We start from the raw sequence: 15,411 nt of genomic DNA, 5'->3' as shown, positions 1-15,411 counted from the left end.
ACAACAAATCACATTTTGAAACGTCAAATGCACATTTCTGATGCGATCATTTTCATTTGAACAATTTCCCAGCTAGACACCCAAAGTAATGGACCCACCACATATCATAGCAATCGGTTCAACGGTTTTTGACTTTAAGTTGTTTACACGCACGCACGCACGCACGCGCGCGTAGGCCAATGTCTACTGAACCTCTAGTTCATATCGCCAGCTTTTAATGAAAAATTAAAATGAAAGTCTGGACTGCAATCTCATGACTTCTTTTTTCCCATATATGGTAAGGCTCATTAGCAAAAGAACTTTCACCTCGCCTGTACTCGTTTCTGCACTGCCATTACCACATCGACAATTTTAACGTGGTGATTTTGCCACCAATATTGATCATACAAAATCAAAACTTCACAAATGAACCACAAAGTACATTCCCTTTCAAAATGAGGTAATTTTAGAATGAGTATTATCGTTTTTTATTGACAACTGACTCTGTCAAAAATCGTCCCCAATTCAACTTAATGACTCTGTCAATCGAGAGCATACATATCTACTGGAATAAACCATTCTGTAGAAGGGGCGCAGAATTTGGATTTGAAGTCTGCAACCCTGTTTTGAACAAACACTTTGCACATAATGCATAGAATTAAGACTATAGCACATATTACATTGCTTGTTTGGCGTCAATGGTGTCTTTTGAAAAGTGGCAGTTTACTTAAAGTCTCCTGGACTGATTTCCAATATGGTGCCGGTCACAATGCTCATTAGCATATTCATTTTTTTTACATTACAAAAAAAAATCATCAAAAATAGAAAAAAAGATGTGCTGACTTGAAATTAACAAATCTGAGTAAGCTACCCTCTGCACATCAACACACCAGATATCAAAGCAATCTGACGAGGAGTATTTGAGAAGATGAAAATATCATTTTTGTAAAAAAAATTGAAAAAATTGAAAATGGCACAAATCAACTTGGCATGAACAAATCTGAATGGGGATGAATAGACAAGTTGACAGACAGACCATGATCACTTATACCTCTATACCTACATATGTATACCAACCTATACCTAAAGCTTATGCTGTCAGCCAAAAATTAACAAGAATTTGACTTTGCTTGCATGGTTCCCTGTGGCAATTTATGTGTGCACATACAGTGCCTGCGTGTCTCTGGGCGTTTAGAATTGTTATTATTGTAATGAACAGTGTGTGAAGCCTCTTTCTTATCTATCTAAATAGTTCTTGGACCTTGGACATTGAACATAAATAATAACATGCCAACAAGCAAAAGGTCACAATTTAGTGCTTGCAAAAAGATTTGCACTCTTACAAAAAAATGTAATGCCAAAGCCGAAGGTGATTTTAGCTGGATTTATTTATCGTACAGTGCTATAATTTGCCTGGATATCTTAGATTAAAGGTAAATGGCCATGCAGTAATCAGTAAGATTTTACAGGACATTTCACTAGATTTGCAAGGCTAGACTATATCTTCAGTAAGATTTTACAGGACATTTCACTAGATTTGCAAGGTTAGACTATATCTTCTGTAAATTTTACAGGACATTTCACTAGATTTACAAGGTTAGACTATATCTTCTGTAAATTTTACAGAACATTTCGCTAGATTTGCAAGGTTAGACTATATCTTCTGTAAATTATACAGAAAATTTCGCTAGACTCGCAAGATTAGACTTTATCCAGTGTTTCCTCTGAGTCAAAAAAATTTACTAGCAATTTGGCTAATTTGCCTCAAAATTTATTAGCCAAACCAGACTTTCAATTAGCCAAATTTTGCAATAAAAATGAACCTATATAAATGACAATAATGCAAACTTGTATGTTTTTACTGTTTATTTACATACATTTTTCATGTCATGTTGGCAAACGTATGGTTTTCATCTTTGCTTTGAAGTTGTAGCACCAAACATCGAGGTTTTAGTCAGTTATCATTGTAACTATTTTCTAAATCAACGTGCAGTGTGACCTGTGAAATTTGAATATGACCCCTCATATGCATAACGGTTCAACAGTTTCATGTGCCCCATGACCATTTCCTGACATGGAGAGCATGTCGAGGGTAGTTTAGAAACTATGCGATGTTATTATTATTTATCCATGTGATTGGAAACTTTTTCTTTTTGAGCTTCGTTACAAGATTGAATGCATTACGTGAATTTGCCGTTCACAACACCATGCTCTTTGTCTGGTTCGACCGGTTCACACATTATGTATCCCGCAAGAATAAACAAATATTTTCGTGAATTACGAGTTAACAGTTCTCCTGCATATTAAAGGGCCCGGTAATAAAGACGACTCATCTTCCATCGCCATCACAATGTGTACACTTCCTTCTAAATGTAATACAATTTAGTTTAAATTACGGATATTCCACGTTGCGACAAAGAAACCACAAGCATTACACATAGATTTTGTGGTGCCCTATTCTAAATTGGCTTCTGTAAATGCTATACCATGTCAAGTACTGTTGACTTTGCTTGGAAATTCCTACTTCTTGATGCTATGATCTGCTGTGATCTATAATTATTTGTCAGAAATTACACATTACATTTCCCCCCATCCCAACCCCCACCCCCACCCCCATTGCTCATTCCATTTTGGGTGTTGTCTGTTAGACAGATAACACAACTTCACATGTATCTGAGTATTTATTTTGTGATAGATGCAACAATACATAACCAAAAATACACATCCCTAGTTTTCATTTTCAACAAAATTAAGATGAAACCATTTTATAAAGCAAACATCAACTTAGTACAGTAGCGGTTTCACTATGTCACTCTCAGTCCTCCGCTAGAACTGCTACAGATCAATCATGTGTAAGCTCCTATAAAAAATGTGTCCAGGATCCTGTTCAAACTGTCTTTTTGTAGACAATATTGCCCACCTCTTTGAAATTCGAGCATATCCTATGTCTTAGTCTACCGGTATAAATGCGTTGCTCTCGATCACATTAATGCTTCCTAAATGTTATTTTCAAGTGGAAATTGTACTATATTCTCAACGTTACAGCTAAATTTTCAAATTCAGTAGACATGTTGACTAAAAAAAAAAGTAATACTGTGCATGCTCCATGTACTAGGACAATGTCATAATGGTTGCCGAGGACTCCAAACCACTACTGAGTACTTATTGCCATTTTGAATCAAATATGGGTACATTTGAGTACTTACATAGTGAATTTTGCAATTGCAACAATAGCTGAAGTTAATGATTGACTGTTTTTATGAGAAAATCATGGAGATAATTGCCAAGAGATTTTACACTGGCCTTGTTCAATAATAGAATTGTAGCTTTGTTTTCTTTGCAAACCCCATAAGAAATAAAAACTAAAAACGAAACTTGTTGAGTCACACAAAATAAAACATAAAAAAAGAATTTAAAAAGTATTGTAAATAAAAACAAAACAGTCTCGTTTCTGAGACTGTTTTTGTGTGACCGGCTAGTCCCTTGTCAACAAACGTACGCTATTACCCTCATTGTCAGTCAACATGTGTACACTATACCACCCTCCATGTCATTTTTTTGACAAAGGAAAGAGCAGCTATGTGGACAGCAAATGAACAGTCAGTAACAACTAATTGCTCTGTTAATTCTGGGCTAACATTTTTTTAAAAACACACCAAAAAAACAGGGTTATATTTGCCGATGTTGCCAAAGTCCCTAAAAATTGGAACTAGCTAAAAAATTAAATTCTCACTCCCAAGACAAAAAAGAATAAATGTTGTTTGCTGACTGAAACAGACACTATTGCCTCCAAACGGAATTGACAAGTGTTGATTTATTCACAAAGTGTAGCCGAAAATAGAAACAGTTTTTTTTGTGTGGAAGAAAAAAATACTAACCGGGTTTGTCCTAGCTTCACAGCCGATGTCGGAACGTAATAATTACCAGTAGTCGTCGTCCACCTCAAGTCGTTAGTCGGCAGACAACTTCCAAGACGGCTTCTGGTGTCTGCAGGTATCAATTTCAAGTTATCTCCCAGGATTAGTCTTCGGATGTCCCATGAAGGTCCAAAAACTTGTTCCAAAGATGCTACCATACTTGTTAGGCTGTTTTCCGACGGTGGCTACTGTCAGTGTGACATGTTGTCCCCACTTTCATCACTGTTGGCGATGCATGTTAGAGCCCAATTTCACTACAAAAAAAAAAACACATTATAAGTCACTGTTGAGATTAGTATAGCAGTCAACTATGCTATCACTTGGCAAGAACAAGTTGACGGCCCGTTTCAAAAGGAGACTAGCTGCATTCTGCCTTCACTGTAGTATTACCATTGTTACAGTCACATGGACATGTACACGTACTATATTCTATTTGGAAAAGCCATTGCGTCACACTGCCACCATCACATTTACACTCGATCATAACACCCTTTAAAACCTTGCAAATTTCTACAAAACATTTCTTCAAATACTTTCGAGTATATAAAGTCAAATATGGTTGTCGATGAAGTTGCATGGGTAAAAACAGGCGAAATATACGGATTTTAAAAATGGCTATGGGGACGAACACTTACCAACAACATCTCAAATTGGGCGCCTGCCTCGTTCTGAAACATATGAACCTTGACCTCGACGCAGTACCCGTGCAGCCCCACAGGGGCGTGTATTATTGCTTAGATTTCCGTTTTCTCTGCGTTTTCTTAGGAAAATATCATACGAATCTTGCTGGTACAAATGTATCAATCTATAGTACTACGTATACTATAAATATCTTTCCCTATACAGGTAGGAATATATATTCAAAAGGTTGTTATATTTAGTCTGTAGACCTGGAAAACAACAATATATGCAATATTACACGCCCATGTGTGAAGCCCTCCGGACGACGCGACGCAGGGAGGAGGTTTCGATACAAATTTCTCTTTAAGGCCAAAAAAAAGAAAGAAAGAAGAAGTGGTTCTGATCAGCGCGTCACTTCAACACCAGCACTTCACTCCTTTTTTTCCGATCTGGCGGCAAGCTAACATTTTGAGCTTGTTCAAAAATTGAAAATGGCCACTGGTGGCGGGCTTCATACCCCTTTCTAATAACATTCTACCCACACAGTTCATCACTCATCAAGATGGGTGGTGGGGGGGGGGGGGGAGAGAGAGAGAGAGCGCGTTTGCCAATGGTCAAACAGTGACTGGCATAAGCTGGTGCACATACATATACTGTGTTTGGACCAAGTACAAGATATAAATCTCTGTCGTCTACAATATCAGATACAAGGTATCACGTGATATTGTTTAGACTATCCTGGCAATGAGTAATATTAACACAATGAGTATTAATCATACTTCATACTGAAGAGTAGAACAATTTGGATTACCATTACGAAACCTTCAAGTTCACTTTTGCCCCAAAGTGTAACATAAGTGAAGCAATGATTGTACGAAACAGTCAAATACTTTACATGACATGTCCAACTTGTGTGGAAGGTAATGCATGTATGTATGTATGTATGTATGTATGTATGTATGTATGTATGTATGTATGTATGTATGTATGTATGTATGTGTGTGTGTGTGTGTGTGTGTATTTGCATAAATAGTAGTTACATTATTTCAAATCCTAAGGCCTCAGCCTAGCGCACAAATAATTTACATTACAGTATAGAAAAAAGTGAATATCATTCTTCCAATAATTTAAGGGGAAAAGAGGGCAGGGAAGAACTTATACAGTACATCTATGTTTGCTGAACAAAACTAGTCCGAGTTTTAAAAGCTTTATGAACAAGAACTGATAGTTTGTACTGAACTACTTCATTCTTACATGCCAGTAAGGAAAAACATTTTTCTTTCGTGGAATGAACTCTAAATCTTTGAGGAATTAAATCTATTCTATGGTCCTTGTATATAGGACAAACAGTATAAAATGACAGTCGTCTTCAACAACTGTAAAACCTTGTCTTTTACAATATGGACACACTGTAAGTTCAACAGGAATAGGTGGACTACAATGACGTCCCACTTAAATTGCTAAATTGTGACTAGAACAATGAAGCTTATAGCAAGGTCAAGTTTAAAGTTTTAGATTTTAACACATGAAAGGTACAATTCAGGTTGGAGCGTCTAGAGTCATTAAATGAGGTTTACCATTATTGCCTCTAACAACCTTGTAGTCTTTCACAAAAATATTTGAACGTTACTCTACGTGAAGTAAAGAATTTACATAAGAAACAGGGACAAGAACAAATACCAAGGTGCAGACAATGTCATGTACCATTGTAGATATGGATTTTTTCTTCCATCACATTCCAAAAAAACAGTGACACCCCCCCCCCCCCATCCAAACATTTCAAAACAGGATGAACCCCTACTGCCAATTTCGAAAACAGGGTGACTCCCTTCTAATCCACCCCAAGCCGACGAAACTGACCGGTCCCTAAAGTGTACAACTGCATGCCACCACATCGATAGTTTGAAATGCAATTGGTTATTTCCCACTACTACCACCAGTGAATTGAGTGAAGGTACTACATTCATCAATACCTGTGTTTGTATCTAACTGGCATGGCTCAAGGCCAGAACTCCCAAAGACTAGATGGACACACTCGATTCCGACATCTGATCGTCAGGACTGGCGTCAACATCTTTACTCCACAACCCCTCCATGGGTCTTCACATTCCAATCAGACATAACGAATTTTGCCCAATTTGACAATTTTTTTCCAACCCGAACAAGCAGATAGAAAGAATACCTACCCCTATGATTGTGCAATCATCCATTACAACTAAATTGAATACTTATTATAATACAATATTGTTTTCCAGATTTGTGCATGGATGTTCCAAGGGACAACTCTCCCTTCGTTACGAAGACTTTTGGAGATGATCTCTTGTATTAATCAATGATAACGATGCCATTATTTTCTCGTATGGCAACCATACTGTTGCAAGATACACTAATCTACACGAATGCAAATATGTTTGAATCTGTGTTTAAAAGGAGAAGAAAGAAAAAAAATATCCGTATCACGTGTTAGTAATTAATACCACACGTGATACTAATATTTAGACTTTGTGCGGTCGCACTTATATGCGTCTCGTACTACATGCTATAATGTAGTTCCAGATAGCGTGTAACAGTTTTAATGTTTTGTAGAATGTCATCGCACACTTTATGTTTATCGACTACATGCCCTACAGCTTTGCTTATGGCAAATGTCATTTTTTTTCAATCAATCAATCAATCAATCAATCAATCAATCAATCAATCAATCAATCAATCAATCAATCAATCAATCAATCAATCAATCAATCAATCAATCAATCAATCAATCAATCAATCAATCAATCAATCAATCAATCAATCAATCAATCAATCAATCAATCAATCAATCAAGCAAGCAAGCAATCAATCAAGCAAGCACACAGTAATTTTCAAAGGCGCTGAACAAGCCCCCCCCAAAAAAAAAAGAAAAAAGAAAAAAAAAGAAAACGGCGTTCAAAATGCCCACAAAACGATAAATCTAAAATCTCAATCTCAATCTCATAATAATCACCCCCGTGTTTTGTTTTAGAATTCAAAATGCCGCGTGAATCCATAGCATTTTTTTTCAATGTCCATAAATAAAACCAATTATCAGTACATTGTAAATGATATTTCGTCTTATAAGTACCTTTTAAAGTTTTGGTAGTGTGTTAACGTGGGCAAAGTAGTAATGATATGAATACATTAAAACAACGGGTGAATCTCAATTATAGATCTTGGTGAAACTAACTTACTTTTTTTCCAAGGGATTTTATTTACATAATCTTTTGATTTCATTGTATGTAAGAGGCATCTCTGAAGTAATTCATGATATATTGAAGAATAAGCTTACTTGGATAAACATCAAAAAATGTCGGTTTCAAAGTATTCATTCTAGCAATAAATAGAATCACGAAAAGATGCTATAGTTTGCAGCATGAACAGCGCCACCAGGCGACTAAACTGAGAAAATATACAATAGCGTCATTGGTGTGTATAGTAACACAATTTTAACTTTTTAAGGTGCTTATATTAATTGTCTTTTCAAAAGTTATCCCCATGGAAAGTGAAAATCTAATTTTTTGACATCGATTTCTTATATTGGGAGCATACACAAGAATACATCATGGCCTTTTAATAGTACATGTTTTGCTTGTGATTAAAGTTGGTGATTAGATCATGTCCACTAAAACCAAATTCCAACTAAACGAGAGCAACATGTGATTGAAACAAAATATCAGCAAAGAATTTCATGGTTTCACACACACATACACACACACACACACACACACACACACACACACACACACACACACACACACACACACACAAACAAACAAACAACACAACACACACATGCATGCATGCATGCTTGCATACACATACATACATACATACATACATACATACATACATACATACATACATACATACATACATACATACATACATACATACACGCACGCACGCACGCAGACAGACAGACAGACAGACAGACAGACAGACAGACAGACAGACAGACATATTTCGTATAGTAATCACCCATCGTAGGCTTTTGAATTCATTGTGGCAAAGCTGCAAGAAATGTTCAAATGTACTCGGTAAACGACCACTCCCGAGGTGTACTTTGGTTCAAATCATGAGCTAAACATTTCGTGCCCCTCCCCTTTCAAATGATCAGAATTTCCATGTCCCTCCCCTTAAAACCTCCAATTTGTTGCCCCCCCCCCATTTGTCCTCAGACCCCCTGCCATAAATTCAGAACTGAAATACTCTTTGTAATCGCTCGATAACAGGCCTCAATTCTGTGATTATGTCGTGAAGTCGCATATCTATGAGCATCTGTGTCATCCCAAACCAAAGCACTATATTACAGTCACAGTGCCATTCTCAGTACCTAGATCAGCGTCGGAATGTCTAGGGCAGAGGAACATTCTTCGTTTTTAGTCTGTCTGTTTTTCGAGGTGTTGTGCATTCAGGGTCCAACTCTCATGATATATATTCTACAACTATTCTACAGGACACTGTCATTTTCAATATAACTTTTAATTCTTGAGAATGCGATCGGTCCATTTTCCCTATTGGTCCAGGACAATCTGATTACAATCTGATGTGGTGAAAGCAGCTAAAATGCTTTATTTATTTCCATAGTTTGTGTCGCTTGTTTTTGTTCCGAGTGATCGCCGCCTGCGTGGGAAACATCACAAAACGATGGAAATAGAGGTAAATAAAGCATTTAGCTGCTTTCACCACATCAGATTTTAATCAGATTGGGTCCAGGAGTACCAGTATTGATGGGAATGGTGTTTCCGTCCTTTATTAACTTTAAAAAAACCCATTAATACACTGGAAACAATTGACATGAAAACCACTTGACATGATCAGATATTATGCTAGTCGCGAAGTTGAAATAGCCACCAAGAGTGTGCCGAGGATTGTGGGATATATAATCAATTTCCGTCATGCAGTCCAACTTCCGTCAAGCAAAAAGAAAGTTTTGTCCTCGCATATTAATGTTTCGTCCCCAAACATTAATGTTGCATCCTGTGTTAAGTAAATCTCGTCCGGCGATAAGAAAAGGAGGTTGTATGTATGGTAACAAATGTTTGTTTCTGCAGTCAGCAGAGTATAAGATTGTAATGGACTTAAATTCATATTCCGGCTTGACATTTAAATACTTTTTACACAAAATTAGAGTTTTTACACGAAAACCTGGTGTACTGCTCTAAGGATTAATAATTTGCAATGAGGTATTTTAAGTCTTGTAAGAAAACTTTAGAACAAACGGTTCTAATGTTTCAAACATTGCACCAACAATTAAACATTTTATCCCGCAACTTAAATGTTATCACTCGAAAGTAAAGTTTGGGCCACAATAAAAAGAATTTATTTGTCACAGAAATTGTAGTTTTTTGCTTTGATACTTCTATATTGACCCAAGAAATTAATGTTTGTCATATGAAATAAAAGTGTTATCCTTTTATTAAATATTTTGCCATCAAAAATCAATTATTTGAAGCAAACATTTAGTTTTCGTCTGTCACCTGTAGGCCACCATATGTGGGCCACCGTAGTGGGCCGCCGTATGTGGGCCACCGTACTTCAGACTAATTGAATTGATTGGCAAACGTTATAGGGGAATATTGATGAAGTAAACTCTGAATTCATTGTATAGTATCTCATCTATTTAATCTTGGGAAATCAATTGTCTACTTGTATATTACAGATCATTGATTGATTGAATTGCAAAACTGTGTGTTTGATACTGATCAACTCTATTGTTAATTAAGTTTAAGACATATCATGATTAATTTATTCAAGTAACAGTTCATTATAATATTACTGCCATATTGTAATTAATTTATTCCAGTCTACTTGTATATTACAGATCATTGATTGATTGAATTGCAATACTGTGTGTTTGATACTGATCAACTCTATTGTTAATTAAGTTTAAGATATATAGAGATTACATTATTTAAGTATTAATTCATTGTAATATTGTCGCCGCATTGCAGTTAATTCATTCAACAATTAATTTATTTATTGTACTACTGCAATTAATTTATTTAACCTGTAAGATTATATTGCATAGATTGTATATTGGATAGTTAATTTATTTCATTATTAATTATCCCATTCGTAATATATTCACTGTCGATATTGATGTATATAAGTATATTTATTTTGATTGTAATAATATTATATACAAGTGTGAAAACTCCAAAATATTTGTGTGGCGAGTGTTTCATTCTTACTGTATTCCCCAGACAGAGAACTTGTATCCAAAGTGACACCAACAATAGTACCTCAGGCCCGGAGAAATTACTTTATGCAATCCCAGTACTCGTGTTTGTTGAGATTGGACGAGAAATTGGTATATATATATATATATATATATAGACACAGATATACTATATATATATAGTATTGAATTTTAAGTCAGTAATAAAACACGCAAGGACTGACTGATCGGTTTTCACTTTCAGGGACCGATCAGTTTGTTCAGGGGGGGGTGGATTGTCGATTGGTGGGGGTCACCCTGTTTTTGAAATTGCCGGTAGGGGGTCATGCTGTTTTGAATATTGTGACTGGGGGGGGGGGGTCATTTTATTTGGCTTGTGATGGAAAAAAATCCTTTTCTATAATGGCATATTGCCTTGTCTGAAATTTGGTACATGTAAATAGTTGTTCTTGTCCCTGTTGCTTACATGAATTCTTTAATATTAATTATTAGTTCAAATATAACTATACATATACATATACATGTATTACCTAGCTACCACACTAGTTACAGAACATGTCATGTAAATGCTTGGCTGTTTCACAATCAATGCTTCACTTATATTGCACTTCGGGGCAAAAGTGAAATTGAACGTTTCGTAGTGGTAATCTTCATTGATAATTTATAAAAGAAGTTAATCTAATTGTTCTACTCGCGATCGTCAGTATGAACTTGTCAGAAGGGATTAATACACTTTCTATTTCGGATACTACATGTTATGGACATTACAAATCACCACATCTCATCAGATTCCACTTTCTATTATACACTAGGTATGAACACCTAAAAGTTCTCTAACATACCGGTGACTTTAGTAAAACTTGCAATATTGATGTCCCTGTACCAATGTTACGGGCCCATTTTTACGTGACATGGGAAACTCGTTTAAAACTTACATTTACGTTAGCTTTTCAAAGCTGGGAAATATTACCTCAAAGGTTATGAATAACCTAAAAGTTGCCTTAATAGAAACAAAAAACTCCAGATCTGTCAGGACGACAACCCCCAAGGACTCCCTCACCGCCAGAGGTCACTCTGCATTCAACCAACAGTTTTACTGTCATAATGATATTAAACTTTTCCTAAATATTTTCACCCTATGCTAATTTGAGATCATACCGTCTTTTAAAAATGTGAAATGTTTGCCAAGATAGACTAAAATTGCCTAAAACCTCTAATCTCCCCTACCAATGATACTACCATTAGATGTGCTGACCTTTATTATAATGTCATTTAACTTTTTAAGAACATATTTCAACCCTTTGTAAGTTATAACGAATAGTTTCTGATACTTGCTGTCTTGTGAAGTTGGATGTTATTGCTTGAAATGGTCTGCATAGCCTAAAATTGGCTTTAAGAGTCAAAAAGCCTCCATGGCTTCTTGGGGAGACCCCCAGGACCCCCAGATGAGGTAGACACATCCAAGTCTTACCTTATAAAAACCTTGCTTTATAAAGTATTTGCAAGACAGTCAAACAGTCTAGAATGAGTCACGATCAAAAAATACCTATCATGTCACATATGATATAATGGGGGGGGGGGGTCAGCATGTTTTAAAATTAAGTGATGGGGGGGTCAGGCTGTTTTCGGTTTTACAGATGGGGGGGGGGGGGGTCAGTGAGTTTTTGTCGACCCGATGGAAGAATCCACCGCCCCCCTCCTCAACACGGCTGGAGAAACTGACAGGTCCCTTAGCTCTGGGTTGCAACGAGGGTATGTAATTTCACATCTTTTCCCTATCTTTTTTATGATATGTATAAATGTGTAGCAAGAAATATTTGTTTAGGTATTACCATCAGAATTTTACATTTGCCCTAGGTCTTTTCAGTACTAGTGTAATTGGATTGCAACATTTGTTAAACAAATTGTCTGACTTCTCTAAACTTTGGAAGCTATCTGTAAATATTTTGTACCAGAAAGCAAACACCTAAAATCTTGCTATAATAGGAAAAACTGGATGTCAAGCTATGAAAGTGACCATGTTGGTTGTATATATATTCATATATATATGGCTCACAGTAGATATGTGTACAATGGTGAAAATATGAATACAGTAAATCGCCAATTAACCAGTCATGTTACATCAGTTAACACCTCTTCTACAGCACTGCTTTGAGAAAGTTTGGTATTCAAGGTGATTGAATTTGATGTATGTATGTATGTATACATGTATGTATGTATGTATGTATGTATGTATGTATGTATGTATGTATGTATGTATGTATGTATGTATGTATGTATGTGTGTGTGTGTGTATGTATGCATGTATGTATGTATGTATGTATGTATGTATGTATGTATGTATGTATGTATGTATGTATGTATACATGTATGTATGTATGTATGTATGTATGTATGTATGTATGTATGTAAGTATGTACGGTATGTATGTATGTATGTATGTATGTATGTATGTGCGTACATATGAAATCTTGTGCTGCCAAATATACTCCCATATGTCCTTGTTTTAAAAAAAAGTTCTTAGACTGGCGGGGGAGGTAGGGGTGTGGGAATATCCTCCCCACTTGCGATCATGGTTATGCTGTTGTTGTACAAAAGATTAAAGGGGTAAACGTGCCTGTTAAGTATCTCCAAGAATATTTACCTCACTGAAATGTTCAATCTTTCCAACAAACTTCATCTTCATAACACAAGACAGGCCAGTAAAGGTAACATATACATCCCTACAGTTAAAACTGAATATGGGAAACGGGCATTTCACTATAGTGGTGCTGTTCTATGGAACAATCTACCCCTATCCATAAGATCAGCTCCGAACTCATCGATATATAAGAATGTAGTCTGGTAATGTAAGTGGATATCTCTTAAAGTACACTGTGCATCTGTAACTTGTTGTCCTGGTTTGTCCCTATTTGTTTTGTTTTTCTGTGTACGTAATCTTACGACAGGTTCATTGGGAGAACAGTGTACGTAATCTTACGACAGGTTCCATTGGGAGAACAGTGTACGTAATCTTACGACAGGTTCCATTGGGAGAACAGTGTACGTAATCTTACGACAGGTTCCATTGGGAGAACAGTGTACGTAATCTTACGACAGGTTCCATTGGGAGAACAGTGTACGTAATCTTACGACAGGTTCCATTGGGAGAACAGTGTACGTAATCTTACGACAGGTTCCATTGGGAGAACAGTGTACGTAATCTTACAACAGGTTCCATTGGGAGAACAGTGTACGTAATCTTACGACAGGTTCCATTGGGAGAACAGTGTACGTAATCTTACGACAGGTTCCATTGGGAGAACAGTGTACGTAATCTTACGACAGGTTCCATTGGGAGAACAGTGTACGTAATCTTACAACAGGTTCCATTGGGAGAACAGTGTACGTAATCTTACAACAGGTTCCATTGGGAGAACAGTGCTAAAGCACTGAAATGGTGTCTGTATATGAAAGATTAATAAATAAATAAATTCAAAAATAGGTTAAAGCTCGATGTGAAATCTCTCCTTGCTAAGCTTACATGTATTGTTTAAAGAAATATCTCATTGTGTACATTTTGTATGAATGTTGAAGTCAACTGCTACTGTTAGAATAAAGTAGTTCGGTCTATAAATGTGTGTGTTTTGAGGGGTGAAGATTGATGTAACTGATAAATAAGACAATAATTGCATGGTCTTATTTATTTTCAGATGTGTAGGTTGGCACTACAATATTACAAATTGCTTCGAAGGAATTCTTATATTTAAATATGTTTCCTTTATCTGCCATTGCGACTAGCAACCAAATGCCCAAGTTGGTTCTGATTTTCTAAAGTGGCAGTGTCGATGCGTTTGAGGATGGATTATTTACAATGTATGGCAATACAGTTGTTGTTAATGTGCTCCACTATATGATTTATGTATTGCCAGCTAAATCATACTGAACCACAAACAAAAAATGAGATATAAATTATATGGAATCTGTTTGGTTTAATCACTTTATTGTTACCAAAAGCAATAGTCCATTATTTTACAAAGACTGGTATCAAGCTGGTGTAAAGAAAATAGAAGATGTATTTGATAACTCTGGCACTTTCCTAACATATGAATTATGATTCCATTTTTAGCAAATACAATGGGATAACAAGTAACTTCCTGCAATATTGATCAGTAGAATCTGCAATACTTTATCACTGGAAAGCAACCATTGCAGATAATGCCAACACACAGATAGACAAAACAGATTATAAAACAAATCCTGGAAAATTGTACACAGTATTTCTGCGTATGTGACCCCCCCCCTCCCCCCCGACACACACACACACACACACACACACACACACACACACAAAGTAATTAGTCAAACACAATGCACAGTGTTTTCCCATTGATTCATGGAGTCTGGAAAATTGTCTATAAGATTCTGTTTATGTGCGTCAACAAAAGAAAAGGTAATTGCATTCCTCTATAAAATTTTGCACATGATAATTCCATGTAACGCTATGCAAAAGAACAAATATGACTGCAATTCGGTCAAATTTGCATTTGTCAAGAAACAAAGTGACGTGAATTTGTCCCATCTGATGTGATCATTGTGTCAGGTTAGATGGAAATCGTTCTGAGAAATTACGAATTACGAATGTATAGACAGACAGACAGAATCCATCATAATAGTCTCCCTTTGGGAGACAAAAAATAGCAGCCAATAACAGCT

This window comes from Glandiceps talaboti, chromosome 4, assembly GCF_964340395.1.
Source record: "Glandiceps talaboti chromosome 4, keGlaTala1.1, whole genome shotgun sequence".
Taxonomy (NCBI): Eukaryota; Metazoa; Hemichordata; class Enteropneusta; family Spengelidae; genus Glandiceps; species Glandiceps talaboti.
The sequence above is the reverse complement of the archived record's forward strand: the minus strand, read 5'-3'. Positions refer to the sequence as shown.